Source organism: Cajanus cajan, chromosome 10, assembly GCF_000230855.2.
Source record: "Cajanus cajan strain Asha chromosome 10, NIPB_CcT2T_4, whole genome shotgun sequence".
Taxonomy (NCBI): Eukaryota; Viridiplantae; Streptophyta; class Magnoliopsida; order Fabales; family Fabaceae; genus Cajanus; species Cajanus cajan.
In genome coordinates, this window is record NC_138526.1 from 24,508,044 (window position 1) to 24,520,551 (window position 12,508).

The window sequence follows — 12,508 nt, forward strand, 5'->3', positions numbered from 1 at the left end:
CACTACAGCTACCGGCAACTTCTCAAAGGTCAGGTTCTCCTTCACTTGTACATCGTCCAGCTCCACCACATGACTAGGGTCATGAATATACTTCCTCAGCTGAGATACATGAAATACATCGTGTAGGTTTGAAAGAGATGGTGGCAAAGCCAACTGATAAGCAACCGGACCTACACGCTGTATGATCTGATAGGGACCCACGAACCTCGGTGTCAACTTCCATGCCCTCAGCGCTCTGCCCACACCAGAAGTCGGAGTCACCTTCAGAAACACATGCTCCCCCTCAGCAAACTCCAAAGGCTTACGCCTTTTATCCGCATATGATTTCTGCCTACTCTGAGCAGTCTTCATCCTCTCCTGAATCATCTTCACCTTCTCAGTAGTCTGTAGGATTAGCTCCGGCCCCACAACCACTGACTCACCATCCTGATACCAGCATAGAGGGGTCCTACATCTCCTACCATACAAGGCTTCATATGGCGCCATCCCAATGCTAGCATGAAATCTGTTGTTATAAGTAAACTCCACCAGCGGTAGGACCTCCTCCCAACTACCCAAGTGATCCAACACACAAGCCCTCAGCAGATCCTCCATGGATTGGATCGTCCTCTCTGATTGACCATCCGTCTGTGAATGATAAGCAGAACTCAGCTTCAGCTTCGTGCCTAGGGCTTGATGTAAACTTTGCCAAAATTTGGAAGTGAACCTCGGATCTCGGTCAGAAATAATACTAGAAGGCACCCCGTGCAACCGTACTATCTCCCTTACGTACAACTGTGTCAGCTTCTCCAAGGACCACTTGATGTTGACAAGCAAGAAATGCGCACACTTGGTCAACCAGTCAACAATCACCCAAATAGCATCACTATTCCTAGCTGACCTAGGCAACCCCACAATAAAGTCCATAGTAATGCTATCCCATTTCCGCTCGAGAATCTCAATCTGTTACATCAACCCACTCGATTTCTGATGCTCAACTTTTGCCTTCTGACAGGTCAGACAGGCTGCCACATACTCAGCTATCTCCCTCTTCATACCAGACCACCAAAGGTCTTCTTGAGGTCTTGGTACATCTTAGTCATACCCGGATGTATGCTAAGTCTGCTCTTGTGGCCTTCCTCCAACACAACTCTCCTCAGCTCAGCATCTTGAGGTAGGCAAATTCTGCCCTTAAACCTCAAGATCCCATCTTCTCCCAGCTCAAAACCAACAGCCTTCTCGACGTCTTGCATCTGCTTGAGTCCAACCTGCCTCAAGAACTCATTAGTTATGGTAATCGTCCCACAATTAATGTGATCCTGAGCTAACTCCACACAAAGATTTAAATCTCTGAACCCCTCAACCAGCTCCAGCTCCCTCATCATCATACTCGACATGTGGATGGATTTCCTACTCAGCGCATCTGCCACCACATTGGCCTTGCCCGAATGATACATCAACTGGAAATCATCATCTTTTAGAAACTCCATCCACCGTCTCTGCCTCATATTCAGCTCCTTCAGATCAAACAAGTACTTCAGACTCTTGTGATCACTGAAGACACTGAACCGAGCACCATACAAGTAATGCCTCCATATCTTCAAGGCAAACACCACAGCTACTAATTCCAGGTCATGAGTGGGATAATTCCTCTCGTGATTCTTCAGTTGCCTTGAAGCATATGCCACCACTTTCCTGTTTTGCATCAACACGCACCCCAGACTCTGGTGAGAAGCATCACAATACACATCAAAAGGCTCACCAGAATCTGGCAATACCAGCACAGGAGAAGCAGTCAACCTCCTCTTCAGCTCATCAAAGCTCTGCTCACAGGCATCTATCCAAATGAACGGCTGCTCCTTTCTCGTCAGCTAGGTTAAAGGCGCCACTATCTTGGAGAATCCCTCAATGAACCTCCTATAGTAACCCGCCAAACCCACAAAACTCCTAATATCAGTGACAGTTCTTGGACGCTCCCACTGCAACACCGACTCCACTTTAGCCGGGTCAACAACAATCCCCTTAGCTGAGATCACATGTCCCAAGAACTTCACCTCATCCAACTAGAACTCGCATTTTGAAAGCTTAGCGTACAGCTGCTTCGCCTTCAAAATCTCCAGCACCAACCTCAAGTGCTCACCATGCTCCTCCTGGGTCCTTGAATAAATCAAGATTTCATCAATGAACACCACCACGAATTTATCCAAGAACAACCGAAAGATCTTGTTCATGTAATCCATGAACACTGCAGGGGCATTGGTCACACCGAACGACATCACAACATATTCATAGTGACCATACCTAGTCCTGAAAGCAGTCTTCGGTATGTCACCCTCCTTCACCCTATTCTGGTGATAGCCTGACCTCAAGTCAATCTTGGAAAACACCGATGCTCCCTTTAGTTGATCCATTAAGTCATCTATCCGGGGAAGTGGATATTTGTTCTTAATGGTCAACTTGTTCAGCTGCCGGTAATCAACACACAGTCGACTACCTCCATCCTTCTTCTTTACCAACAACACTGGAGCACCCCACGGCAAAACACTCGGTCGTACCAACTACTTTTCCAACAGGTTCTCCAACTGACCCTTCAGCTCAACCAGCTCAGCAGGAGCCATCCTATAGGGAGCCACCGACACTGGTCCCGCACCTGGAACCAAGTCAATGCTAAACTCCATCTCCCTAACAGGAGGCATCCCAGGCACCTCATCCGGAAACACCTCAGCAAAATCCCGCACCACATCAATTTCAGCAATGACCCTCTCGGTCTCAACACTCAACGCAGCAAGCAGAAGACAGCACTCTGCTCCATCTCTTAGCAATGACTCAGCATGGCCAGCTGAGATCAACAACTCATCCTCCATCTGAGGAAAAATCAGCCTTCTTTTGGCACAATCTATAAGTACGCGGTTGACAGACAACCAATCCATCCCTAAGATTATGTCAATATCCACCAAGGGCAAACAAATCAAGTTCACCCTATACTTCTTCTCATTCACCACAATCGGGAAACCAACACACAACTCAGAAGCAACTACCGAAGTAGAAGCGGGCGTCGACACAAGCAGTCTCAACCCCAAATCACACACAGGCACACCCAACATAGTAGCACATGCATAAGATATAAAGGAATGGGTAGCTCCAGAGTCAAAGAGAATCATCACATCCTTACCAGCAGCTTTGCCCTTCCCCTTCACAAGATCAGAAGAAGTCGAAGCCTCAGCACCCGTCAAGGCAAATACCCTACCAGCAGTAGTGGGTCTGTCACCCCTCTATGTATCAGTCCTCTGCACACTACTCCTCTAAGTATCAGCCCTCTGCATCTCACTCCTCTGAGTACTCCTCTCTGGTCTATTCCTAGCAGGACAGTTTGCCGACTCGTGACCCATCTTGATGGAATAACACTAAGGTCGAGAAGACCAAGAGGTGATATACTAAAGGAGGCAAGAGGAATGGGATAGTAAGGCCATTTTTGGACCTTAGCTCCTAGGTTTTATAGCATTTATTTCTTTATTCCTATTTTGCCCTTATCTTTAATTTCCTATTTTACCCTTGTATTTTGGGGTATTTTAGTCATACAATTTATTTTACTTGTATTTCCAATTTTACCCTTGTATTTTGGGGTGTTTAGGACTTAGAATTTATTTTCTTTTGTATTTCCCATTTTACCCTTGTATTATGGGGTGCTCTAGATTATTAGGTTTTTTAATTTTGGGCTAGGGTGTTAATTAGAGGGTGACACATTTTTGGTGCTTATTGGGTCTATTTTTGGTGTTAGAAAGGCTTAGGCCCAAGTGGAGGGCAAAGGTTGCATGGTCTTATCATGCACCTAGATATAGCCAATCTAAACCCAAAGATTCCATCCTTGGCCACCAAGTTGCATCTAGGGTTCATTTGCATTTCATTTGGAATGCATTTGCCTACTCCAAATGCAACCCTAGATGCCTCCCCTCCTATAAATACCCAACACCCCACCACTTGTAAATACTTTGGATTATATAGATTTTGAGTGAGCATTCTTATGCCTCAACGTCTCATCCTTAGTCCCTAGGGTAAGTTTCGGCTATCCCCCTCCTATCTCCACCCTTGGAGAGTAGGAAACCTAGAGTGGCCTCCACCTACCTTGGAGTGAGCCAACTTTGAGCACCCAAACACCACCACCCTAAGTGCTTCCGCCCAAACACCATCATTTTCACGCCAACTTCCTTTTCTTCACCATACACCTTTCCTTTTGTCTACCTTGTTGAACCTAGATCAAGGGCAAAGGCTTTCTCCCTTCAATCCCTACGTCATTCATGGAAGGAGGAATCCATCACATCTGATGACATCTGAAACAACAGCTCTCTGTGTGCGGACAGTTCCTGACAAAATGGGGTCCAACACCCTGTAACATCTCAGAGTGGCACCTTCACTCTGTCTACCTCTACTAGCAGCACTAGAAGGTTTCCTAATGATAGGACCCCCTTGCTGTGGTTGGGGCCTATCATACGGGTTCCTCTGACTCTCACCTCTCTTGGACCCAGATGGCCCCCCAGTAGTCCTCGCAACATGGTTACCACCTTCCAACCGCTCCACCACTTTCGCCTTCTCCACTAAGGCCGGAAACTCAGTGATGGCCATAGGCACCACCACCCTCTCCAGCTCATATCTCAAACCATCAACAAACTTCCTGCATTTCCAGGCCTCAACTATACCTTGAGAATAAAAACGAGCCAGGTGCTCGAATTTCATCGCATACTCAGAAACTGTCATCCCTCCCTGGTGTAGTCACATAAACTCAGCCTCCTTGGCGTGCCTCATGCTCTCAGGAAAGTACTTCTCCATGAATAATGTCCTGAAGCACTCCTAGTCAACTATAACTCCTCTAGTAGCAAGCATCTGATAGGTGCCTCTCCACCAATATTCAGCCTCCCCCACAAGCATATACACAGCATATGCCAGCCTCATCTCTGGAGAACATGCCAGAACAGCAAAGATCTTCTCCAACTCACATATCCAGCGGTCAGCTACCTCTGGATCTGCATCTCCCATGAATTGTGGGGGATGGCATTTCCGGAACTCATCAAGGTCCCGACTCTCTTGTGACCCTGTAGGTCTTGCTGCACCAGCTGCAGCTCTATCAGCCTCCATCCTAGCAAAATAAGCATTTTGCTGCTGCATAACCATAGCCATCATCTCTATGGCACAGGCTATCTGCTCGTTGGTCCTAGTCATCGTCTACAAAAGTAACAACATCTTTAGTAAACAATAACTAAACCAAACAACAATCAACAGCACAACAAATCATCACAGCAATCAGCACAACAAACATCACAGCGAGACAGCACAACACAGAGCTAACACAACAAAAGCCTAAAGGGACCACCCCCAAAGAGTCACTAGACTCGACTTGCTCTGATACCACTAAAGTGTAACGACCCGGCCGATCACTACACGCAGCACAACACACAAGAAACACTGCACAGAAAAGAACAAGTGTATACATATATGGTCTAGAATATATACATATACATGATCCAATCTGAACAGAGTTAAAGTGTATAAAAATACAATCAAGTGCTACTACCCCAAGTAGCTCAACAACAAAACAATCACAAAAGAGATCAGCTCCGCCGGTCCGCTGAAGACTCACCACTAGTCATCCACCTATCCCTGCTCTACTCCCATACATAGTATGATCATCGCAGTCCAAACATCATGGAGACAACAAAGGGTAAGCTAGTGTAAATAAAATCAACATACATATATATAGCAATATAGTAGAGGACAGCTACAACTTATATCACTCATAGCATTTCAACAATATCGGCACCGCAATGCGGTAATATCAGCACTGCTTATCAGCAATAACAACACCACTTTAGTGGCTATAACGGCACCGCTTAGCAGCAATAATAGCACCACAATAGTGGCTATAATAGCACCGACATAGCGGCTAGAACAGCACCACCATAGTGGCCATACATAGCATACAACTCAACATTTCATAACACAACACAACACATCAACATACAACTTAGCTAAATGTCATTCCACACAGCCTACTACTCATAACTCAGCTAAAGCACATCAACATTATAATTCAACATTTAAATCATTAATAATAGCCCAGCTCAGCACAACAACTACATCTATTTCAACTTAACATCATTTTTTAGCTTTCACATTTAACCAGCACAGCTTATGCATCAATTTCAGCTTATTCTAACATAACATTCATCAGAATTTTCATCATATATCTCCATATTCATCATGCGCGCCCGGCGCACCCATGGTCGCGCCCAGCGCAGCTCAACCAGAGAGCATCAGGGGTCATCGCGCCTAGCGCAGGACGGCTCGCGCCCGGCGTGGCCCCCCTCAAGCGCCTGGCGCAATTTAGAATTGTGCCCAGCGCTTGCCAAGCAGAGACTCCATGGAGTCTCACGCACCCAGCGTGCCTAGGCCCGCGCCCAGCGCGGGAAAGGCAGAGACCTCCCCTTGGTCTCGCACCCAGCGCAAATTTGAATTGCACCCAACGCCCTCCTGGCAGAGACTCCCAAAGAGTCTCGCGCCCAACACAATTAGGGCCGCGCTCAGTGCAGAACCACCACCCAAAAACAAGTCCCAAGCTGCCTGCGCACTCGGCGCGATCCCCGTCCCGCCCGGCGTGGACCAACCAGAGGCTCACCTTCTCAAGCTCGCCCGGCGCACACATCTTTTCCCCTGGCAGGCTTGTCAAAAAGGAGCCCCCAGGTGGTCTCACGCCCGGCGCGAAGAATCGCGCTCAGCGCGAGGCTTATCAACATCCCACCAAGTTCGAAAGTTTGCTTCAAACCTGCCATAAATCAACAGCAATCCCACATGCAAACCATTCAAGATGCCACATTTTTAATCAACACCTCAAAAACACCTCCTTTTCACACATGCAACCATAAAACAAGTGGAAGACCCAAAATTCATCAAAACCCAAAAACCCCCAAAATTTCCATTTTCAGCAATTTAACCAATAATCATCAAACATCAGCCAACGATTGAGTTTCTAGAACTCGTTTCCAACCAAAATCAGCAAGACCTAGCTTCCCTTACCTCAAATCAAGAAATCCTAGCTCCGGGAAGTAGAAGACAATGCCCAACGGGGAAAAAAGGGAGAAGAAGAAGAAGAAGAAGCTCCGCATGGCTCAGCTAGAAATCCAACTCCTACTCTTGACTAGCACCTTGAATCAAGCAACGAGAGTGAATCAGAAATGTGAGAAAGGGGGTGAAAGAGAGTGTTGAGTGTGAAGAGAGTTTGGTAGTGTGAGTGAGAGTAAGAGAGGGTAAGGGTAATAGGGGAAGGAAAAAGAGAGGGTCTCACAGTCCATGAAAACCTCAATGCTCTTCTCCACTAGGTCAGAGAATATAGCCAGCATGCATCTCTGAAATGTTGCAGGAGCATTGCACAGTCCTAATGGCATCTTCCGATAAGCAAAGACACCAAAAGGACATGTGAAAGCGGTCTTCTGTTGATCTTTTGGATCCACCACAATCTGATTGTAGCCTGAATACCCATCAAGAAAGCAATAATAAGCTTGGCCAACTAATCTCTCAAGCATATGATCCATGAATGGGAGTGGAAAATGATCCTTCCTTGTGGCCTTGTTGATCTTTCGATAATCAATGCACATCCTCCACCCCGTGACCGTTCTAGAAGGAATCAACTCATTCTTCTCATTTTGAATCACCGTCATGCCACCCTTCTTTGGAACCACTTGTACAGGGCTCACCCATGCACTATTAGAAATAGGGTAGATCATACCGACATCCAATAACTTCATCACTTCCTTCTTCACTACCTCCTTCATCACAGGATTAAGTCGCCTCTATGGTTGAGCAACCAGTTTGTACTCATCCTCCATAAATATCTTATGCATGCAATAAGCTGGGCTAATTCCATTGAGATCAGAAATAGACCAACCAATTGCCCCTTGATAGAACTTCAACACTCTCACAAGCCTTTCCTCCTCCAATGTGGATAAGGAACTACTTATGATGACCGGTTTGTTTCCACCTTCTTCTAGAAATACATACTTGAGATGAGAAGGAAATATTTTTAATTCAAGCTTCTTCACCTCCCCTTCCTCCTTCAAATCTTCTATACGCACATAATTAGGTGTCACCTTCTTATAAGAGTCAAGGCTCTTCAGACATGCCTCAATCTCTCTATCTTCTTCTTCATGGAGGTACTCTACCACATTGATTAGGACTTTCTCCAAAGGAGTAGAAAAAGAGACATGCTTCCTGGTATCTTCAACAAGGCCATCGATTACATCGACTCGGAAGCAATTGCTTTTGTCATTGGGGTAGTGCATGGCATCAAAAACATCAAAGTTGACTTCTTCATCATTCACTCTCACCTTAAGCTTCCCATCATCCACATCAATTAGAACTCTTGCAGTCTTCATGAATGGTCGGTCAAGAATGAGAGGTACATCAATGTCCTCTTCTATATCCATCACCACAAAATCAGCTAGAAACAAGAAACGGTCCACCTTCACCAGAACATCCTCCACTATGCCATGAGGATACTTCACCGATCGATTAGCCAACTGCAAGGTCATGCGAGTGGGATTCACCTCCAAATCACCAATCCTCTAAAGCATAGATAAGGGCATGAGATTTATGCTAGCCCCCAAATCAAGCAAAGCCTTCCCAATAGCTAAACTCCTAATAGTGACTGGAAGAGTGAAACTACCAGGGTCCTTGGATTTAGTTGGCAACATCTTCTGAATAATGGCACTACATCTCGCCTCCAATGTAATGGTCTCCTCTTCAAAATATTTCCTCTTTTTGGTGATGAGCTCCTTCATGAACTTAGCATAAGTAGGCATTTGTTCCAATGCCTCGGAGAATGGAATGTTAATCTTCAAGGTATTGAAAATCTCCAAGAACCGAGCATATTGCCTCTCCTTATCTCTTCTTGAAGGGGCATGAGGATATGGAAGACTCTTGGTGGGTGGCACCTTTACAATATGCCTCTCCTCCATGGATGTTTTCTTCTTCTCTCCACTAACCCCTTCTTTCTCTTTTTCAATTTCTTTCTTTTTCTCACTCTTTTTGTCCTTTTCTTTTTTCATTTTATTCTCTTCAACCATCTCACTTCCTTCACTCCTTCTCCATACTCCTGGGCCCTCTAAGATGATTTCTTCATCAACACTAGCATCATCTTCCACACTCATGTCATTTTTTTCTTCTCTCTCATTCTTCTTCTCATTCTCCTTCACCACAAATTCCCTACCACTCCTTGTAGATACTACATTCAAGTGCCCCTTTGGATTTTTCTCGGTGTTGGCTGAGAAAAAACATTTTTGTTGCTCTGCTAGCTTCTTTGCTATTTGCCCCACCTGTATCTCCAGATTTTTAATTGAAGTATTAGTGTTCTTTTGGTTGGACATAGATAATTGCATGAATTGTTGTAGTGTGTCTTCCAACTTGGTGGTTCTCTCATATAAAGGTGGGTGTTGGTGTTGATGTGGAGGCCTGCTACTTGATGAAGCATTCATATCTTGCTTGTTTCCACGATAATTATTTCTCCACCCCTGATTTGAGTTTTGAGGATAAGGGTGTTGAGAGAAATTTTTCCGCCCTTGATTCCCCATATAATTCACTTCTTCACCTTGGGAACTAGATGATTCGGCACAATAGCCATTAGGGTGGTCACCTCCACAAAAATCACATGATAACACTTGTTGCATAGGAGGGGCATTAGTTTGCATAGCTTGAAGTTGTTGAGGTAACTTAGCCATCTGTTGATTCAATGGTTCAATTTGTTGGGAAAGAAACTTGTTCTGAGCTAACACTGCATCCTGAGTACTCAACTCCAAAACTCCCCTCTTGTGTGAAGAGCTTTTACCATGCTGGCTCCTAAAATCTGTGGAGGCCATAGACTCAATCATGGTGATAGCCTCTTCGGCGATTCTGAACATAACTAACCCTCCAAAAGAAGCATCAAGTATCATCTTGGTTTGAGGTTGTAACCCATTATAGAAAGTTTGAACTTGCAGCTCCACCTCAAAACCATGATTAGGGTACCTCTTAAACAGTGATTTGTACCTCTCCCATGCTTCACATAATGGCTCATCCGCACCTTGATCAAAAGTAGCAATAGCAGTTCTGGCCTCAGTGTTCTTAGAAGGGGGAAAGAACCTGGCTAAGAATTTAGTCTTCACATCCCTCCAAGTGGTTAGGCTTTGGTTTGGCTGAGAATGAAGCCAAGCCTTAGCCTTCCCATTCAGGGAGAATGGAAACAACCTTATGAACAATGCCTCTTCATCAGCCCCTGAGACTCCAACTGAACCACACAACTCATAGAAAGTTTAGAGATGAGTATGTGGGTCATCATGATCCAGGCCAGAAAATTGATGAGAGCTAATAAGTTGTAGGAGTGCGGGCTTCATTTCCACTAGTCTGTCATTCATTATGGGCCTCACAATGCTAGAGAATTCCCTCGGGCTAGTGTAGGTGAAAACTTCTAACTTCTCCAACAATCTTTGAGGTGGGCCATTCTTGGATAGCCTTTATTTTCTTGGGGTCAACTTGTACTCCCTCTTTGCCAACTATAAAGCCCAAAAAATTTACTTGTTCTTGACAAAAAATGCATTTTTCAAGGTTGGCATAGAGATGGTTGACTCTAAGAATTATTAGGACTTGCCTTAGATGTCCAAGATGTTCATCTAAGGTTTTGCTATATACAAGGATATCATCAAAGTAGACGACCACAAATTTTCCTATACAATCCCTAAGAATATGATTCATTAGGCGCATGAAAGTACTAGGGGCATTAGTGAGACCAAAAGGCATCACTAACCATTCATACAAACCAAATTTGGTCTTAAAAGCAGTTTTCCACTCATTACCCTCTTTGATTCGAATTTGGTGATAATCACTTTTAAGGTCAATCTTGGAAAATATGATAGCCCCATGCAATTCGTCTAACATATCATCTAGCCTAGGGATTGGGTGCCTATCATCAAAAGTGCTTGTTTAATGTCATTTTTAAGGAATAAATGACTTTTGTGAACAACTTCTTTAGAGGGGACACTTGCCTCTAAACTTGGCACCTTCTCTTCCCCTTCTTTATTCTTTAGGGGAAGGTTTTTTTTTTCTTTCCATTGTTTTCTCCTTTTTTTTTCTTCTCCCTCTCTTTTGACTTTCATTTTAAGTTTGTCCTCACACACTTGATAAGGTGATAGAGGACACAACACAATCTTCTTGCCTAAGTGATGAAAACTTATTTTGTTGGTTAGGCCATCATGAATAGTTTTTTTGTCAAATTGCCAAGGCCTTCCAAGTAGAATATGACTAGCATCCAATGGCATTATATCACATAAAACTTCATCTTGGTATTTTCCAATGGAGATAGGTATATTCACTTGTTGATTAACTACAATACCTTCATCCTCATTGATCCATTGTAATTTGTAAGATTTTGGATGAGGTATAGTAGTTAAGGCTAACTTATCCACTAATCTAGTGCTACAACAATTGCAACTAGATCCACTATCCACAATGAGAGAACAAGTGTTTTCTAAAACCTTGCACCTTGTATGAAACAAGTTCTCTCTTTGGGATTGATCTAAATCACTAGATTGGTTTCCAAGAAGCCTTATAACCATTAACAAGTCTCTCTCACAAGGGTAGGTTTTTTCCTCAGATTCTAAGATTTCTTCTTCATCACTTGAAGAAGAAGAAGTAGCTTCATAGAGGCTACTATAGTGGTCTTGGCCCCTTAAAATCATGGTTTTCTTTGTTGGGCATTGAGAGGCAATGTGCCCTCGACCAAGACACTTAAAGCACTTGATGTCACTTTTCTTAGTTTCTTTGGAAGATGTCCTTTGATAGGTTTTATTTTCTTTTTCTTTTTCATTAGAAAAAGGTTTGTAAGAGGGGCCCTCCTTCTTGAAACTCTTGGAATAAGATGAAGTGGAGTCTTTTCTAAAAGTTTTTCTTTTGAGTTGATGTTCCACTCTAGAACAAAGTTAAACAAGTTCATTCAAATCTCTATATGGTAAGAGTTCAACTTTATCTCTTATTTCAAGGTTAAGACCACTTTGGAATCTTGAGATGGTGGTCCTCTCTTCTTCCCTTATCCCAGCCCTCATCATGAGTAACTCCATAGATTGCCTATATTCTTCCACACTAGATGACCCTTGTTTTAATCTTTGTAGCTTATCCATAAGCTCACGGTCATAGTATGGAGGAATATGCCTCCTTCTCAAGGCACTATGGAGCTCATTCCAATATTGAATTAGAGGCTCATGGTTTATTCTTCTTTTTTTTTCTAAGGAGGTCCACCAATACATAGCATGCCCTTGGAAGCTAAGGGTTCTAAAGAAACCTTTCTCTCTTCACTGACTCCATGGCAAGAAAATAATTGTTCAACCTTCATTTCCCAATCCAAAAAAATCTCAACATTGTCTTTGCCATGAAATGGGGGAAGAGTGATGTTGGGTTCCCTATTGGAAGACTCCCTATGTCTATGTTGCCTTGGGGGCCTTTGATAGTAATCATCATT

The 12,508-nt window shown here is 44.0% G+C and overlaps 1 non-coding gene across 1 annotated transcript; it reads left to right on the forward strand.

The window, feature by feature from the left end:
- The first annotated feature begins 10,008 nt into the window (after positions 1-10,008).
- LOC114915311 (small nucleolar RNA R71) lies at positions 10,009-10,114 on the forward strand. Its single transcript, XR_003803282.1, has one exon. It is a non-coding gene; the product is annotated as a small nucleolar RNA R71 (small nucleolar RNA).
- The last annotated feature ends 2,394 nt before the right edge of the window (positions 10,115-12,508 follow it).